General features: G+C 43.9%; 1 long non-coding RNA gene across 1 annotated transcript; it reads right to left on the bottom strand.

The window, feature by feature from the left end:
* Positions 1–12,688: 12,688 nt before the first annotated feature.
* On the bottom strand, positions 12,689–18,989 carry LOC143840752 (uncharacterized). Its single transcript, XR_013232377.1, has 3 exons — positions 18,908–18,989; positions 15,753–15,932; positions 12,689–14,300 (listed from the first exon to the last, which is right to left on the bottom strand). It is a non-coding gene; the product is annotated as an uncharacterized LOC143840752 (long non-coding RNA).
* Positions 18,990–20,302: the final 1,313 nt, after the last annotated feature.

Raw genomic sequence — 20,302 nt, 5'->3', positions numbered from 1 at the left:
TTTAAATAGTTTTTTCTATAAGTAGCGATCGTTCTTTTTGTTAATTTTTTCCATTTTACATAATTTTGCACTACTTTTTTCCCTTCCCCCTTCTGGGTCATCTCTATGCAGATGACTCATTCTAATCACCACGTGCTTTGAGATTGAGACCCAGGCAGCATTTGAAAGCCAGAGAGCTGTGGCTGGAGGTGCTGCCTCATCTTCCCCCACTCCTCTTCACTCTGAAAAGGCACACAGGGGAGGGGGCAGAAGATGCAAAAGTAAGGAAGGGACATGGATGTGGGCAGCAGTAGCAGACCATGCCTTCTCACCTTACCTGAAGAAAAGGGGCACCCCAAAGCAGGAAAAATAGTACAAGGAGCTCTACCACCCTTCCCCCATGTTAAAAAGAAAGAGGCATTCCCCATGCATCTCTTCAAACTGCACACATGTGCACACACACATACCATTGATCAAGTTTTACGGGGCAATATTTTTTTTCCATCTGGGATCTGAGCTTTGCAAGGTCCAGATGCATCACTAGGCTTATTCCATTTCTTTAAAAAAATGAAATTAACTAGAAGAGGAAAGTAAGTAATGATAAAGCAATGAGAACTCCCTCCTAAGATGGCCACCAGGCAGTAAATGCAGCAGGAAGAAATATAACATTTTTTTAAAATGCCCGGTACAAAACTCACCAATTAGGAGAGATCAGCCAGGCTGCACATTGTGGGTGGTGGAGGAGTGGCTTCTGTGAGGTGAAAAAAGAGGGGAGAAAAGGAAATCTGAATCATTCTGGTTTTGAATTGCCTTCACCTTCTGAGCAAAGCAAAAGGGGAAAAAAACTGGAATAAAACCACTCCTTAAAAATCCATGGAAACAGCAAAGGGAAACTGACGGGAGCTTTGGAGGCAGAAAATTCCAAGCCGAACAAAAATGAAAGCCCAACAAAAGCGTGCAGTGAAAGTGGGGTGAAAAGCAGAAACGGGAAAAAAAACAACCTTCCAATGAGAATGCATAGTGAAAGTAAAGGGAAACACTGGTGCATAAAAGGCCCACTTTTTAATTTATTTAATGACCTTCCTTACATGTTAAATGCTCAGCTCCAGTAAACACACCACACCTTTTCAGTCCTGTGTTCCAAAGAACCATAAAGGGAGAAGCAGCGGTTCAAAATTCCCCAAACACAACAGTAATAGCTTATCCCCATATTATGATTGAAAAAGGAGGCACTGTTAATTTACGACTCAATTACAACATGCTAGATGGACAAATCTGTCCAGTGGGGTATAATCTTTCAGAATTGTTGATTTACCCTGGAATTAAGGAAACAAATGGTTTCCTTGGGAAGTGGCGGGTTCTTCATCTTGGGAAATTTAATAAACAGAGGCTGGACAGCCATCTGACAGAGAGGCTGATTCTGTGAAGGGTCAAAGGGGTGGTAGGTTACAGTGAATGAGTGACAGGGTCATGAGTGCCTTGCATAATGCAGGGGGTTGGACTAGATGACCCAGGAGGTCCCTTCCAACTCTATGATTCTAAGGCTTTTGGGGGGAGAGGGGGATGTTAAATGGTTAAATAAATAAATGGTTTTACAGAACCACAATACTTTCCCTTTCCCTTCACAACAATGTTTATTCAAAAACAGTACGTCAAAAATTCAAGTACTTCGGTTTAACTAGAGGCACAGCTTCCTATAAGAGGAAGTAAGGATGGTGGAATCCACAGAATGTAAAGTAACTGAAGCAAATTTCATACCACTTGTAATCTGTGTTTTATTATTTTGATATGAAGGAGAAGAACAGAATGAACTCCCCCCAAAAATGAACTTGACCTTTTCAGTGGAGGAAAAAAAAATCAGAGCAAAATATAAAATAAAATAAAAACAGCTGTTTGGCTTAGGGGAAGAAAAAGGTTTCCCCAGTGACAAATTTAAAATCAGAAGGAAATTGCATCCAAAGAAAAAAGGTGGAGATAGCCAAGTTGATTGTCTCATAACTTACATAAAATAGTTTGGCATCAAAGGGGAAGGGAAAGGAATGTCTCCAAAGTCCAGGAAGCCACAAGAAACTTTTCAGAATGGGAATGAGAGCAAAAGGGATGTATATTGCAGTCCTCCAACAAATCCCAGGTTTCCAACTTTTAAAAAGTTACTGCACTTTTTCTATGTGATCTGCTAAGGTATATTTACCAATCTTCGGGGGGGGGGGGATATTGAAGCTGCATGTTCTGTAGTCTAACTGGATGATTCCTAGTAGCAATTAAAAAGAGGGGGGAAGTGGAGTCATGTGTGAATCTGCTTCTTCTGAAAAAGAAAAATGTTGCATTGAGGAAGTCCCCTTCTTTTTTGTGTTCACAGTGTTCCCCTTTTGCAACACTGATGGTTCAGGGTGAAGACCAGTATCTCCTGCATGGAATATCAATAGAACAATAGGCATCACAAATCAGGATGTTGAAGGGGAGGAAGCTGACAAAAGGGAGAGACTGTGGCACAACATCAGAGCACCTGCTTTGCATGCAGAAGGTCCAAGATCCCTGGCCTCTCCAGTGAAAAAAGAGCAATAGGAGGTCATATACCTTTACCCAAGTTCCTGTTGAGCGGCTGCTTGTCTGAGCAGATTAAACTGGTCCTGATAGACCAACCATCAGACTCATTAGAAGGCAGGAAGGAAGCGTTCACTGTTCAGTAATCATTCTGCTCCATTTAAAATTCTGTAAAATTCTACCTGGACTTTGAGAAGGTCCAGTATAGCAGAGGGAATTCCAACCAGGGTGTCAAGGAACAGTTGTCATTCCTGCAAAGTTGTTATACTCAGCTCCCACTGAAGAAACCCAATGGACATCAACCCAAACTAATTTTACCTTGAGTTCCTCGAGGTAGTCTTGTGCACAATAAACCAGACTTTGTAAAGTAATTAAAGATTTATTAGAGGAACAAACAGAATCAGCTAGCAAGCACAGACTCATCCGGTTTAGGTCACAAGAAAATAGGGGGGGAAAACTATCTAATATACTACATATCTGCATTACAGCTGGCAAGTCTCCTAACACAGCATAAAAGTCCGAGCAATGAAGCACAGTAAAATAGCAATCTACCCATAGCAGTCAGGCATAGCGATGCATATCCCTTACGATTCTATAGACTCAATTATAGTCCTTCTCCCTACAGAATTGGGTGGTCTCTTTCAACCAGCCAATGATCTTCTTCTCAGTAATCTTCAAGAAAACATGATCTGTGCTTCTTCCAGCTTCTGCTCCTAATTTCTGCCCTCTCATCATGCTATCTAATGGAACACAGGTTCCTTTGATATATCCTTGATATACCCTTGTTCAACCTTGACTGAGAGGCTGGTGGCAGCAAGAACTCTGAAGTCAAACCAGGTGTCACAACATTCCATTTAATCCTTTCAGTGCAGCGAGGATGCTTAAGAACCACACAGAGTTTCTTGGTAGCAAATTTTCTGGTGGAGCTGTTTCCCACAGGGTTTCCTGCAGGTCAGGGGAAGATTAGGAAATTAAAATAACCCTGGAAGATACTGAACTAGATGGTCCCTGAGATGCTGGCAATGCTGTATGGATCATTTGGCTTGGGTTTAGCCTACAGTGAAGATGATATGCCTAACCAGTTGCCTCCTTCATCACTTCCTGGAAGTGACCCAGCAGGTCATTCATTGTGATAGATAGGTGAGAACTTTCAAAGTAAGTTAAAAAGCCAGTCTCTCCCCATTCAGGACCTGGTTTGGACCCAATCAGCTGTTTTACTGAGAGGAAAGGGAGGAGGGAATCCCTCTTGACTATACTGGGGATCCTGGGACATGCCTGGATCTATATGGGCCAACGGTTTCATAACACAGGGATTAGTAAGATGGGGTGAAAAGGCCTCTTGGATCCAACCAATGAGTATCCTCTCCATGTATACTGTTGTCCTTGTCCTAGTCAGGGCCCACACACCAGTATACTGAGCAACCACAGACCTGGTGAAAGACCCAGATATAACTGAAGAACTGTGCATTGTGTAGTTACATCCGTTATCAGGAAGGAATTAAAGAAGACCCCAATTCACAGAGAATGCAAGATCCTGTGGCCTCATCAGAATGCCAACCCTGGTTTCCATCTCTCCTCTTCTTCAAGGTGGCTGCTAGTGAAATCCCATTCTCTCCTTAGTTTTGCCAAAGAGTTTTGCGCCCTCGTCTTGAAGAGCTGTTTGCAGAAATGGATTTTCCCTTTGTTCCAAACCCAGAAATGTCACCTTTTCCATAAAACATGTTAAGAGCCTTGCCTCTACATAGCCATAGGGCTTCATCAAGGGGAAAAAATATATCAGCATTTTGCATGTGTGTGTCTTTCTTTACTTCTCCCTAAAGGCGGAATGGCTTGCCAGTATTCTACATCCCACCCCCTGACTTTAAACGGAGAAGCAGATGTGCTGAAGGAATGGTAAAGCAGTCAGTAAGGACAAAACGGGGGGAGAATCAATGTCTTCATCTAAAAACCTTGGGTTTTGTTTTGTTTTTCCATACCAACTTCCAAATTAAAATCCAAATGATTGTCCAACCTTTCACATTTCATTATAAAAAGAACAGGCCTTATCAAAAACAGGGGGACATAGCTTTGGGAGTCCATGCACACCAGAGTGTTTCACAAAATACCCTCCAAGCAAACCAGCCCCCCACCTTTTAAATGAGCAGTTCTCACCTCTTCATTTCACTTTCTGGGAATTCAAAGAGCCAGGAGTCCACTCAATATGGTTGTAATATATAGAAAAGGAGGACATGCACGTGTTTTGATGTGACCGGAGAGGGACGGGATACCAAGAAGATCATGACTTCCTTTTACCTATGTCAATCAACTCAAACACATATAAATATTTTAAACAATATGCAATAAATCGATCGTGTTCATGACTGCATCCCCCAATCAGGTAGCCATAAAGAAGGATTAAATTATTGATGCATAAAGGAACTATGTCCATTCTTGACACAAACAGATTAATAAGATAGAACTGGTTATTTGGGGGGCATTGCCAGCGACATCAAGTTGGTGAAATGTCAGGAAAGCCATTTCTTTCTGGAATGTGGTCAAGGGCCCAGCTGGTTCTGCCAAATGATGTTTCTACACTGTCATTGTTCGACTTCCACTTCTATCCGTGAAGAGAACTAAAATGGGGGCTTCTCGTATCAGTGCAGTGCTGCTTATTTCACAAAGATCCATTCCCATAAGTCTGAGCCTACTATGGGTTTACTTGGAAGAGAATCCCCTTTAGCAAAGGTCCTGCTTCACCCTGCAATTCCCCTTTGGCTCCACTGATTTCAGACTTATTCAGTGCATCCTGTTTTCTCCAAGCTCACCTGACATTTGGGAATAAGTGGTTCATGGGCCCTGGTTCATGGGAAGGGCTTGATGAGGCATGGGTGCTTTTTAAACACCAAAATTGCCACTCATATTTATATTCCATTATTATCATGAAAAAGAAACAATCTAATCCAACAACAATCCAAACAATGGGAAAGGTCAGGACCTTGGCATCCTGCAAAACAAGAAGAGGAGGTAATCAAGCAATTATTGACAAGCACTGGCAGACAATTAATCAGACTGGGAGAGGAAAGAGACCATTTTAAAAAGAGAAATAGCCTTGGGAAAGCCCTGACCTGGAGGGTTCAGGCTAGCCTGCTCTCATCAGATCTCAGAGGTTCAGCACGGTTGGACCTGGCTACTGCTAGGATGGGAGACCACCAAGGAAGTCCATGGTAGCAAAGTAGAACAGGCAATGTCAAGCCACCTCTGTTAATTCCTTGCCTTGGAAACCCTATGGAATTGCCATAAATTGGCTCCAACTTGATAGTACATCACCCCTGGGAAGTTTCCATAGCATTTGAAAGAACCAAACAGGACAGCAGACAAAAATAATCTCAAAGGAGGTCTTTAGAAAGATAGAAAAGTGATGCAGAAAATACAGCCGTAAGACTGGTTGACCACAATGTCTTCTGGTTATGCTGAATACTGCATTGTCAGTGTATGATAGCAATCACTGCAAACAGATTATTTGGTCCGCAAGAAAACCTTTTTTGCAATTGACTTCTTGCAATGCATACAATACCCAAATGCATGTTAGAAAGCTGAGCAAACGACTTACAGCAATTGCAGACTAATGGCTGGCGTGGACAGCCCTGGTTCTATCAATGCCATGTGAACGTTCCAATTAATCTTAAATTCAAAAATCCCCATACTTAATTTTCTTAAACATGTCATGGATGCAGAGCTGTGAGATACGATTCTATATTTTATTGTTCTGTTCTCAAGGCTCTGGAAATCACACAACAAACGCCCCTCTGCAGATGGCAATATGTACATTGAAACAGACAGGGAACATATGCTTACCAGCTCCTAGGCATCTGCAAAAAATGGACCATTTCAGATATGGCCCTAGTTGATTTGGGTCAGATCTAAAGCACCCTTCCCTGGCTCAGGTTTAACAGAATTGATTCAGCTAAATCCAAAGTGATTCAGCACCATGAAACAGATGACAAACATGTGCTTACCAGCTCCTGAGTAGGCATGTCCGAAGATATTAGACCATTTCAGATTAGGCCTCAATTGATTTGGGTCAGATTTGAAACACCCTAAACACTCTTCCCTGGCTCAGATTTGGCCAAATCGATTATGCCAAATCTGAAGTGTTTCAGCGCCATTAAAGTCAATGGCGCTATCAAAGTTGAAGAGGAAATATCCTTTTCGGTCTATTCCGTGGTTGAGGGTACGGGGTTGAAGTAAAGGCACCAAATTTGTAGTATAGTTGTGGGAGTCTCTCTACAAAAGAACCTCCAAGTTTGAAAACCATGGGACCAGAGGGTCCAATTCTACAGGCATCCAAAGAGGGTGCCCCTATCTGAATTCCTTTGTTTCCTACAGTGATGAATAAAGATTACCTGTTCTTGTCAGAGTCTACACTTACTTTGTTTATTCCATTGTCAATCCTGTTGAATTCAGATAACTTTGAACTCGGATCTTCCTCTTCCCCCTCCCTCCTTCTCATTGAAACAGGAAAGTCTTCTGCACATGGTTAGGGTAGTTCAGAAGGGAGGGGGGGAGCCAAGCCTCTTTCTTTCTTTTCTTGAAGGGTGGGGGGAGAAGAGCCAAGCAGAAAGCCTCTTTCTTTTCTTGGAGGGGAGGGGGAGAAGATTGAAAAAGGCAGAGCAGGGAGAAAAAATCCAGGACCGACAGAAGTTGAGAGAAATTAGGGGCTTCTTCTTTAAGGTAAATTCATCACATGACCACCTGTGGCCAATCACGGGTCCTCTACCACGGAGGAGAGCCCCAATTCAAAACAATGCGATTTTATAACATATTCAGGATTAAAAGCACTCTACGATATCGCACAAGAGCCTCTTGTGGCGCAGAGTGGTAAGGCAGTGACGTGCTGTCTGAAGCTGTCTGCCCATGAGGTTGGGAGTTCAATCCCAGCAGCCGGCTCAAGGTTGACTCAGCCTTCCATCCTTCCGAGGTCGGTAAAATGAGTACCCAGCTTGCTGGGGGGTAAACGGTAATGACTAGGGAAGGCACTGGCAAACCACCCCGTATTGAGTCTGCCATAAAAACGCTAGAGGGCGTCACCCCAAGGGTCAGACATGACCCGGTGCTTGCACAGGGGATACCTTTACCTTTACCTTTACCTTTACGATGTCGCACAATAAAGGTAGGGTCACTCCGGATCAATCCTTCTTGCTGCAGAAGGAAATTTTAAATCGACCCAAATCCAAACGGAAATCACATTCTGTGTAGAGGGCAGGGTCTGAATCGATCTGGGGTTGGAATAAAAGCTCCGTGCAGTTTACACCCTCGTCTCACCTTTGGAAGCAATGGTGTTTGGATGGGGGAACCCTCTCTGGGTGTCCATAGAATTGGAACCTTTGGTCCAATCTTTTAAAACTTGGGGGTTCTTTTAAGGAGGGGCTCTTGCAGCTACACTGCAAATTTGGTGCCTCTACCTAAAACCCTACCCCCCCCCCCCGGCCATGAAATACATGGACATTTGGTCCCTTTAAACTGCCGGATTTCCACATGGCCAAATTGTTCCTGGATTTCAGTTCAGCGATTTGGCCAAGTCTGATTCATGCTGTTTAACTTCAGGAGGAGGTTGATTTGGACCGGATTAGTCCTAAAAGTCTCCAGATCAACATTGATTCCGCTACTTTTCAAATGATCTGAACTGAATTTCACATGGCTAGTTGACCCGGAATATAAAGTCTACAGACTGAAAAAATGCACTTCAGCTCCCTCAAGATTTGTCATACAAAAGAGGCTCGAGACAAAAAGAATTATTATGATTCCCCCCCCCCCAGTTCAATAAAAAGCTCCCATCTCCAAATAAGAGGATCTGGTACTGGCTGATGCAAAAGACTGAGAACCTGGAGAGCCATTGCCTGTCAGAGTAGACAGTTCTGACCATGACAGGCCAATGGCCTGACTCATTATAAGGCCGGGTTATAGGTTCAAGACATCCTATTTCTCAGAAGAGCCGGCTACAGACCCCTGGAAATGCTGCAAGAGCTCTCCTTCTCACCCCATCATCTGGTCTGCAGTGCCCTACTGATCCTGAACATAGCAAGTTCCAGTTGGCTTTCATGGATTATCTCTGTTGGTAGACCTATCCTCCACGAATGTCATTTGTCTATCCGTCTTTTTGAAACCTGCTTTTGTGGCAGTGAATAATTCCCTGATTGTAGCAGTCTGTATCTATATAGTCAGAGAAGGAGACACAAGTCTGAGTCTTTCCACAGCTGTGTGAGGATGCGGAGCAGGGCTCCAACAATACGTTCTCATTGCTGTTGGCCAGACGAAAGCTGCAGGAACGATTTGCAGCGTCCCTCTGAGTGCTGTTCCCCAGAAGCAGAGATCTGCAGAACAAGACATAAACCTCCTTGGTTTCCATGTGGGATAGCCACAGTCAGGAGGGTCAATAACACCTAAATCAACATCCAAAAGATTGCAACAAACTGTATTCCATTCAGGCCCTTTCGGTGAATGTAGCAGTCCACAGGGAGCCCTTCCCACATACTTTGTCCAGCCCTTGATGAGCAGGGTAGATGTCTGGCTTCGAGGGGAAGCAATTTCGTTCGCTGCTGATTGCCTCCAGTCTGAGTGCAGCAAAAAAAAAAAAAAAAAGCGATCTCAAATGACATCCCTTAATGTCAGCAGGAAAGCTTTTCCTATCCTAATTGTATCAAGGTAGGATGTGAAATGTGTCGAATCATTACATAAATTACGGCTGTCTTGTCGAAGGCATCCAGCATTCCAGACGCCCCACTTTAGCTGGAACGTTAATTTATCGAGTGCATTTGGCTGTATTCATTAAGTAACAAAATATCCCCCACCCCAAGCTACTCTAAGTCTAACGAGCTGCGTTTCATCTGAATAATGGAGGGCGAGGGGATCCATGGGGTACACTGTGTTGTGTGGTGGTTAGACAGCCTTGGATCTGGGAGTCCCAGGTTCAAATCCTTACTTTGCCATGGAACTTCCTGGGTAACCTTGAGACAGTCACACACTCTTCGCCGAAGCTGCTTCACAAGATTGTGGTGAAAATAAATGAAGATGAGAAGGATGGTGTAAGCCAGGACCACAGGTTGACTACCCCTGGTTTATGCCGCTTCAGATCCCTACTGGGGAGAAAGGCAGGGTGAAAACAAAATAAGAGCCTCTTGTGGCGCAGAGTGGTAAGGCAGCAGACATGCAGTCTGAAGGCTCTGCCCATGAGGCTGGGAGTTCGATCCCAGCAGCTGGCTCAAGGTTGACTCAGCCTTCCATCCTTCCGAAGTCGGTAAAATGAGTACCCGGCTTGCTGGGGGGTAAACGGTAATGACTGGGGAAGGCACTGGCAAACCACCCCGTATTGAGTCTGCCATGAAAACGCTAGAGGGCGTCACCCCAAGGGTCAGACATGACCCAGTGCTTGCACAGGGGATACCTTTACCTTTACCTTTACACAAAATAAATCAAGACGTTTTCTTTCATTTGCCAACAGCAAAATAATAAAGAGTGATGAAATTGAACAACTCCGTGTCTGGTAAATGCACTGTTTCTGCTTTTCAGAAGGCGTTGGATGGCTGAACATTGTTTCATGCTTGCCAGTTCCTCAGATTGTCGAACCTTCCTGTGTCTTCGTGCGTGCATGCCACTTTACGCTGTAATGACCTCCAAATTGTTCTATTGCTAGCAGGCTTGTTCAAATCTTGCAGTCTTCAGCCATGGATTCCTACATTGAGTCAATCCAGCTCCTACCCGTTCTTCTTTCCCTAGCATTATTGTCTTTTCCTTTATAGTGCTAGTTCCCCTTATAATGATTTGTTCATTTGCATTTGCAGACATTCGAAAGTTAAGAAGCAAGCAGTGAAGCTAGCAATCGAACCATCATCGGTACCCAGAATTCCAGATTCCCAGTCGCCTACATTGGTGATTCCCCAGTGTGACAGTTATGGATACCATGTTGCCTACTAATTCTTTTTTCCTGCTTTCCTCCCTGTAGCAAAGAACCATTCTCAGCTTTCCCCCATCAGAGTGGAGCAGGAGGTTCTTCAGAAGACCTGAGGAGACATCACCTTTGGGTCTCCTTAGAGTGCCCATTTGGAAACAGGTGTCCCCTTCATAGGAAAAAGTTTGGCTTAGAACGCACAAATGTTTTGTGATTGTGTTCTCATGACATCCATTTAGTATTTGGTTCCATGGTAGCCATTTTGTGGTGGCTTCCACTTGCTGTTCTCACAATTCCTCCTAGGACATCCACAGGCTCAACCAAGATAAGGACCCTGTTCTAAAATTCCATTCTGCACAGTCAAAGTGTAATTGTTCTACCTCCAATGTTTTTCTGCCAATCAGTATTTACATTAGCTGTATCACTCAGAAGAGATGTTCTATTAAGTAAATGAACATAGAGAAAAAACAGGGGTCTGTTTGGCTTGATAGAAGGAGAAAATGAAAAAAAAAATCCTGATACTTCATCACTGTATGCAAAATCATAATGGACCTAATTTATAAACATCCCCTTTCCTAGTCAGGATCATGAATATACAAATGAAGATGAACATAAAGCAACACCACCATTGTATCCCAGATACCCCAAAAGTTGGATCAACAATTTGGAAATAACATAACAAACAGGATGCAGCAAAGTGTATGCAGGGGCAGGGGTATCATCATGGGGTCAGTCAACATGGTTAGATGTAAATGCCCAGATGCCCAGCCAGAATATGCCCTTTGACCTCTTTGTCATGATCTATTGGCAACTCCTGTTAGGAAGGCCCGACAGATCAGATTTTCTGTGCATCACCTGCTATGGGCTCTTGTAGCCCCATGAATTCATATAGGGTCCATCTGGTGGGTATATATTAAGGTAACCTTTGGGCTGGTCATTTATGTTGAGTAAATTAGTCAGAGTATCCTTTAGCTAGGGTGTGCTATCATAAATATGATACTGAAATCTCATTTAGCCTTTACCTTAAGCTAATATTCCAAGCTGATACTCCCAAGTGGAACAAACCAAGGGCGAGGCAGTGCTTGTTTTGATTTTGCTAAGAAAAGGCACAGGAGTATTCACAAGCTGTTGTTCCCAAGTCATATTAGCTTGCCACCGAGACTAAGCCTATTTCTCAAATGCAAAAATGGTGATTGAACCCAAGTTGGGAGGATATAGCAAGCTGATTACTGCCCAGATGCTGGATGCTGGTGACGTCATATGGAGGGGCTGGAATATAACAACTACATTGGGTAAGCATTTCACTACTTTTAAAGGGTGAGGAAATGCTCCAAGAATCTCCCAACCCTGAGATGACAGCCCATCCTGGCAGGGCAAAAACAAGGTTCGCCAAAGTGTCAGCGGCTAATTCTCAAAGGCAAACAACTATTCAGTGCCAAGTGATTGGCGAAACAGAATTTTAGGCATACTTTTTCTGAAGAGCTGCATCTTGCTTTTCTATGCCAAATTGCCAGTTTGGTGCAGTGGTTAGGAGTGCGGACTTCTAATCTGGTGTGCTGGGTTCGATTCTGCACTCCCCCACATGCAGCCAGCTGGGTGACCTTGGGCACGACACAGCACTGATAAAGCTGTTCTGACCGAGCAGTGATATCAGGGCTCTCTCAGCCTCACCCACCTCACAGGGTGTCTGTTGTGGGGAGAGGAAAGGGAAGGCGACTGTAAGCCGCTTTGAGTAGAGAAAAGCAGCATATAAGAACCAACTCTTCTTCTTCTTCTAATACTCAAACTGGTCTGCATCAACTATGGAAAACAACGAAAACATTGCCAACACATGTAATGTCACAATCGTTCATTAATTCGTTCATTCGTTAATTCATTAATTAGCCAGTAACAATCTAAAATAGGAATAAAGAGCAATAAAAGTTCCCCTCCCCAATAAAGGATCACGAGTAGTAAAAAGACATTCAGGAGTATTAAAATCAGGCAACAATTAGATCTCAAAGCACAAATTAAAAATAGCAAATCAGGGAGAAGAAACACTATGTAAACAAATAGGCACCTTTTCATACAATTATTATTATGCCAGCCAAAGCTTCCATAGGCTACAGCTTCAGATGTGAAGGGGGAGCAGCCTGCTAAAGAGCACGACAAAGCTGTTAACAGAATTAGTGCTCTGGCCAGCATTTTTCTCCCCCCACGGAATGCTAACCTGTGTAGCAAAAAGCTTGAGGCACGGTTGAAAGTAAATGGATATAACATCCTTCCTGCAGCTAAGCTCATTTGGATCTGGCCAGTGCCTGCCTGGAAGGCCACCTAGGAAACCCTGTAAAAAGCTACTATGAACTCCCTGAGGGAAAGGGAAAGTATGCAGGCCCTGAATAAATTAATACAGGAGGAATCCCTGATTCTGCCTTTGCAACTGGAGATGAGCCCCCAGACGTCCTCTGGAGATGGTATGGGGGTGTGACATTGGCTGAAAACTCACTCCCACTGCAGAACCACCTCCTTTGGAGAGCCAGCTTGGTGTAGTGGTTAGGAGTGCAGACCTCTAATCTGGTGAGCCGGGTTTGATTCCCTGCTTCCCTATGTGCAACCAGCTGGGTGACCTTGGGCTCGCCACAGCACTGATAAAGCTGTTCTGACCGAGCAGTGATATCAGGGCTCTCTCAGCTTCACCCACCCCACAGGGTGTCTGTTGTAGGGAGAAGAAAGGGAAGGCAACTGTAAGCTGCTTTGAGCCTCCTTCGGGTAGAGAAAAGCGGCATATAAGAACCAACTCTTCTTCGGTAATATCAGGGCTCCTTCAGCCTCACCCACCTCACAGGGTGTCTGTTGTGGGGAGAGGAAAGGGAAGGCGACTGTAAGCCGCTTTGAGACTCCTTCGGGTAGAGAAAAGTGGCATATAAGAACCAACTCTTCATCTTTTGCACCCTAGGTTCTTCCATAATGTCCCCTGTCCTATAGGAGCAGCATGTTGAGAAGCAGAGTGAGTTACGTCATGTGGCATGACAGTGTTCTGCTGGCATTTTACTAATGACTTCCAAATTTCTTCCAACCACCCTGCTCCCCATTCCCCAACAGGAAACATTTGCAGACAAGGTTCAGCTGGCACAACTGAAATCTAGACTCCTTTTTTGCAGCTCGGTTTTGCAGAAGGCAGCACTAAAACTGGCGTGGTTTTGAACTGAAGCCGAAATAAGAAGAGGCCAGTTACTCTATGCTAGATTTACAGCGCATAGGAAATACTTGACTTAAGAGAATTCGTATAACAGATGCGAATGTGGAAAGCTCTCGAGCTCTACTGTGACACTTTGGACCAAGCACCATGGCTTTCGTTCAGTTGTTAAGACTAAGAGGCACTCATCTGTTTGTAATAAACACTGCACTATATATACAGGAGGGGGGTGGGAATGGTTTTTTTAGTGAGCCATATCTTTCAGGGACAACTCATTAGCTCCACATAAAACGTAATCAATATTTTGCATCACACTTAAAGACTTGATTTTCCCCCTACAAAAAGTATTTCATAGTCCTGTATTGTTTTATAACTTCCAACGCCCTTTCCCCCCGCCCATATGACTTTTGTCTTTACACTGAAAACCGACACCCATTTGCCTCCAGCACCTTCCGTTCTGCACATCAAGCAAAGATAGATCTCGGTTGCAGGCCAGTGAGCGTTGATAGAAAACAGGCCCACCTCTTTGAGAAGCAGGATGAATGGAAGTGCATGTGTGAAGGTTGCTCACAGGCATGGGGGAAAGGCTTTCTTTTTCCATCTCGCCACGGGATCGTTGGCCGAATCCACCGAGGACGTAAATGGCCGAAGCTAATCCTCCTGATGTCAGAAAACGAACTGTAAAAAAAAAAAAAAGAACCCCTTTTATTTGGTCTCCTTTCCTGTTTACATAATCAGAAGCTTCCTCTTTGGATGATATTTGAAATCTATAATCATTGTTGACAAGGAGGTGTTCAAATTAAATTATGCAATGACCCCTGAATAAAACGCAGCTGCGGCTGAGCCAGGAAAGCACAAAGGAAAGGGGCGGGCAACTTGCAGAAAGCAAGGTTAGGTTTCACAGAACTTCCTGGTAGTGTCAGCCTTCGACGTTTCCCACAAAGGAATAAACAGTCATGCACTGGGCCGAAGGCCAAAAGAGATGTTACAATAAACACGTGGCTGCCATCAAAAATGGCAGCTGTGTGTCTAGTTCCCTATGTCACGTCTACTGCAAATAATGTATCGTACAGTCCACATCCCTGGGCTGTTGGTGCAGGTGGGAGGGGAGTTCTATGTGCACACAAGCAGTTTCAGGGCCCCCAAGAATTAGGCCACTTATTAATTAGTTTAATTCAGAGAATGTCATGGCTGTCTCCCCAGAGAACCTGCCTGAGGTAATTATGCAGTAGAAAGCATGAAAGCACCCCACCATTTTTCTATGCCTGACAATAAGCCCACACAGTCAACCAGCTCTGCTGTAACTATCCTTTTATACATTTTTATCCTGACCTATCTGCAAGGAGCTCAGAGGCATGTATATGGTTCTCCCATTCTCGTTCCCCCTCCCCCCCCCAAGACAACCCTGTGAAGCTGTAGACTGAAGGAGTGTGACTAGACATGCCAATCTCCAGGTGGGACCTGGGGGATCCCCTGGAATTGCAACTCATCTCCAGACTACAGAGATCAGGCCTATGTTTGAGGCCCAGAACCCATCAACACACCTGGACTCCCTATGCACTCAAACTGACATCTTCCAATGCCAAAACATTGGAAACATCAAGTTGGCACTTTCTCCTAACCCCTACTGAGGGAAGGGAAAAGATGCTTCTGGTTTTTCCTGTGAGACTGCGGTTATGTTTTTAGTCAGATGTATAACTGTATATTTTTACTCATTTTTACTTGTATGTAAACTACCCTGATCCATTGGAAAGGGCAGTATAAAAATGCAATAAATAAAGTTCCCTACAGAACATGGCCCTTTTGGAGGGTGGAGTCTATGGCATTGTACCCCATGGTGGCCAGTGACTTCCCCAGGCTCTGCCCCCAAACCTCCATCAGTTTCCCAACCTCTATCTTGCAACCTTACACCATATCCCCCACCATTGGGTGGGGAGGACCTTCGAACCCTAAATGTGACTGGTCCCTGGTTACCCTCCAAGCTTCATGGCCATGCAGGGTTATGAACCAAGGTCTCCCAGACACTAGCCTGAAACTCTGACCACTATAACACACTGGCTTTCTGCAGCTGTACATTCTACCAGGCCTTTTCCTGCCACATCTGTTCTTCATGTGTAGTCAGTTCCTTACCCCTTTCCAAGATGCCACAGGCTGTGTTCCCAAGAACACTTTCCTGGGAGTAAACCCATTGGATAACATGAGACTTGCTTCAAAGTAGACCTGTTTAGAGTTTCACATGCCCCCTGGTTAGTCCACAGTGAAACTGCCTTTACACTGGTCATCTGGACCAGATCAATGTGTATCTTTTTCCTAGAAGAGACAGCAGCAAAAAATGAAAATAACACATGCTTAGCATTTTATGTTCCAACACACTCTGTGCACAAACCCTTTTCTCTTTTTTTTACCAAACATTTCCCCTTCTCAGATACCCTTGGGGTAATTCATATGATCCATGTTCCACTAAACTGAATGTTATCAGTACGTTGCCGTAATTATACCCAAAGCAGCGGGGGTTGGGAGGGGAATAAATTGTTAATTGGACATCTTGTCTGGGGAACGTGGAATGGGTCATTCATTTTCTAGTTTGGAACAGTCATATCAGATCCGAGTATCACATGGAAAATTAATTTTGACCTTGTCAGATTTAGCCATATCCTTCAGCTATGGATCATTAAATTCCATCCTTGATGCTACAGGCTGAAGGCTTTGCAAAAGCTATTCTCCATGCACATTCCTGGAATTTAAAAGTAGAGTTTTGAAACAGAGTATTAGTATACACTCAGACAGCCCAATTAGTTCATCTTCAGAAAGTCAATTTCTGAGAAAGTCATCCTTGAAGCTGCACATCTATAATCCATGTTGGGTGTCCCCCCCCCATTCAGCACTTGCTCTGGCACACTTAAGTCGATATTTATCAAGAAGTGTACACTTTCAAAGATCAGCTAGGTTGCAGTCCTGTACACTTGCAGGGTAAAAAAGTCCTGGAGCCCACAAAACAGCTTCAATCACATCTTCCAATAGTCAAGTGGCTGGCCCACATTATGATGACAATCTGGGGAACCAGAGTTGATTCTACACTTACTTTGTTTTTTCCAATGTGAATCCTGCTGAATTCAGATTGATTTGAACTCGGGTCTTCCTCTATTGCCCCCCCAAGTGAAATAGAAAGTGTTCTGATCTTGATTGGGGAAGCTCAGAACAGGGGTACCAATTGCAGCAGGAGTCCTTTTTCTTTCTTTCTTTCTTTCTTTCTTTCTTGAATGGGCCAGGGCAGTGGGAGAGGATTGGAGACAGCAGAGGAGGGGGAAATAAATCCAAGAGACAAATCTCTGCTGAGAGAAGTTAGGGCTTCTGGAGCTCAATCACTTTATGACAAGCCTTGCAACCGGGAGCCAGGAAGTCTTTGAACTGACGCCCTGGCCAATCAGAGAAGACTGTTTTGCTCTGAGGCATGGAGCAGTGAGTTAATTTGAAAAAAGCAAAAATCTGCACATTTACTCATGGCAGTTTTTGAAATATCGAGGCTTATATCCACTCCAGCATATCGCGGGGGAAAGGTAGGGTCACCACGAATCAATCATGCATGTTGCTGAGGGAGATTTTAAAGCACCCAAAATCAAAATGCAAATCGAACTCAGTGTAGACTGCAGGGGTTTAGTCAAAATGGGAGTGGGTAAAAAGCACTGTGCAGACTACACCCTGGTGTACTTGTTAAGAGTAACATTAGGTAGTGTCCATACCCCCTCCCCTTACTCCAAGTGTAGTTTTTGAACTGTTGCAAAGTGCATATTATTGTTGTTATTTGCAAGATAGTAGATAATCTGTGTATCCATAGAAGTACCAACATAGTTCTTTGTTGTTGTTGTTAGGTGCGAAGTCGTGTCCAACCCATCGCGACCCCATGGGCAATGATCCTCCAGGCCTTCCTGTCCTCCACCATTCCATTTAAGTTTGCACCTACTGCTTCAGAGACTCCATCCAGCCACCTCATTCTCTGTCATCCCCTTCTTCTTTTGCCCTCGATCGTTCTCAGCATTAGGCTCTTCTCCAGGGAGTCCTTCCTTCTCATGAGGTGGCCAAAGTATTTGAGTTTCATCTTCAGGATCTGGCCTCCTAAGGAGCAGTCAGGGCTGATCTCCTCTAGGACTGACCGGTTTGTTTGCCTTGCAGTCCAAGGGTCTCGCAAGAGTATTCTCCAGCATCAGAGTTTAAAAGCCTCAATTCTTTGATGCTCGGCCTTCCTTATGGTCCAACTTTCGCAGCCATACACTGCAACTGGGAATACCATAGCCTTGACTAAATGCACTTTTGTTGGCAGAAAGATGTCTTTGCTTTTTAGGATGCTGTCTAGATTTGCCATAGCTTTCCTCCCCAGGAGCAAGCGTCTTTTAACTTCTTTGCTGCAGTCCCCATCAGCAGTGATCTTGGAGCCCAGGAAAATAAAATCTGTCACTATCTCCATTTCTTCCCCATCTATTTGCCAGGAATTGAGAGGGCCGGATGCCATGATCTTTGTTTTCTTGATGTTGATAGCCAAATTAGAAAGCAGAGCTACTGTTCTCTATTTCAGAATACTTCAAAACCTTTACCAAGCAATGAAATTGACTGCCCCCAAAGTTCATCTAGTACAGTTAATTTCACCACTGTTGACTCATAATGAAGTGGTAGGAGAAATAGATGGAATTAATAAAAGGGAATGAACATCTTTCTCCACTCCTCTCCCCTATAGTGAGGATTACTTTCTCTGTTCATTACATTTGTCAAATTATCAAGTTATAGCTCCTGGATCAAGGCCATTGCCTGAGAAGCAATGAGAGAAAAACCTTTCCCTCTGCACTACCCAATTATTATTTATATACAAACATACCACTTGATGGCTTTCAGCTTTAGTTTACGTTTCCGATTCTAAACGAGCACTGAATTTTGGCATGCGTGACTCCCATCGTGTCTATCGCGTGGCTTTACGGTTTGTGCCCCCCCTACAAAGACAATATGGGGGGGGGGGAAATAAAGCCAAGGCACGTGCTCCAATGGGACACACGCACACCTTCTAAGTTCTACAGAAGAAATGATATACAGGCATGACTTTTCTTGTTTAAATACATTCCTTTCTACACATGCACAAACATGAAATTAAAATTATTCAGGCTCAAAGGTTGTTGCCTGGCTGCTCCTAAAGACAGAGGGACACTAACAGGCACAGAAGCAAAGAAATCGCAGGGAAAGATGCACAGCAGGGATTCTCCCTTGGCAAAGGAACGGAGCAGGACATAATTCTGAATTACCTGTTCAGGTAACGATCAGGGGTTCCGGCGCTGGTCACTGTCTAACGGCAAGCAGCAATTTCGCCCTCCCCCAAAAAACCTCTTGGGCCGTCAGTAGGCATTGGGTTTCTTTAGCATTCTACACAAGGTGGCCTTTGTTAAGCAGCCTGAAAGTTACATCATGTCCCTTCACGTTTGGCTAATGGTTTCTCCGACTTTACTATTCCATTATCAGGCGTCCCTGACACATTAAGGAAAAGCTAGAGTTCCCAAACTGTGCTGAATAAGTTGCTAGCTTTGTTGCTTTGGAAGAAGGGGGGAGTGATATTCCGCCCATCGAAGGAGAAGGCCAAGGAGAAGATGATGGTTCTTTTTTTTTTTTTTAAGAAAGGATAGTGTTTGTGGATTATCCATTCAATTTGAAGACCAACGTTGCAATTCTGGACCTGGATAGAATAGATAGTAGTACACATAATCATTCCTACAGAGGTCTGTTGTATTGCTCCTTTCTCTCACCAGGGCACCATGATCCGTCGGTCCTACCAGAAGAAGGAGAGACAGCTGTCCTCCACTGGTAGATTCTACTGAACAAACAATACAGCTAGCTTATTCTTCCATCATAGGAACTGAGCAGGACATAATTGTTTAAGTTATCTGTTCAGATGCACATGCCAAATCACACCCCTGCCACGGCTGCACCAGGAAGCAGTCTGGATACTGAATGTAACATTAATGCCAGGATTTCTCAAACTTATGAGGCCAGAGCCAGAGCACTCAATAGGGTCCTTAGTTTAAAATTTTAGATGTTTTTTTGATAAATGTTTTTATATCTACTTTGTATATGATTTATTGTTGTTAGCCACCCGAGTCTGTTGCCAGGGTTGGGGGGATTATTATTATTATTATTATTATTATTATTATTATTATTATTAAAGATATTGATAATGATAATGATGATAAATCTATTTTGTTTAACTCTGTTATCAGTATAAAATAATTTCAGCTGCCTTTTGCTAATTCCCTGCTAAGTAACCCTGTGAAGTACGTTAGGCTGAGAGAGTGTCAGTCCCAATGATATTTTGTGGCAGAGCAGGGATTTGAGCCTGGGTTTCCCAAATTCTACTGCAGCATTCAGACAATTACATCTAGCTGGCTGTCATTGGGTGGGGCCTGTTTTCGTTACCCTCATTTGTGTGCTTTGAATCATAGAATCATAGAATAATAGAGTTGGAAGGGACCTCCTGGGTCATCTAGTCCAACCCCCTGCACTATGCAGGACACTCACAACCCTATTGCTCATCCACTGAAGCCTGCCACCCCCTTGAGCCTTCACAGAATCAACCTCTCCATCAGATGGCTATCCAGCCTCTGTTTAAAAATTTTCAAAGATGGAGAACCCACCACTTCCCGAAGAAG

This window comes from Paroedura picta, chromosome 6, assembly GCF_049243985.1.
Source record: "Paroedura picta isolate Pp20150507F chromosome 6, Ppicta_v3.0, whole genome shotgun sequence".
NCBI classification, from domain to species: domain Eukaryota; kingdom Metazoa; phylum Chordata; class Lepidosauria; order Squamata; family Gekkonidae; genus Paroedura; species Paroedura picta.
This window is presented reverse-complemented; position numbering and strand designations above follow the sequence as displayed.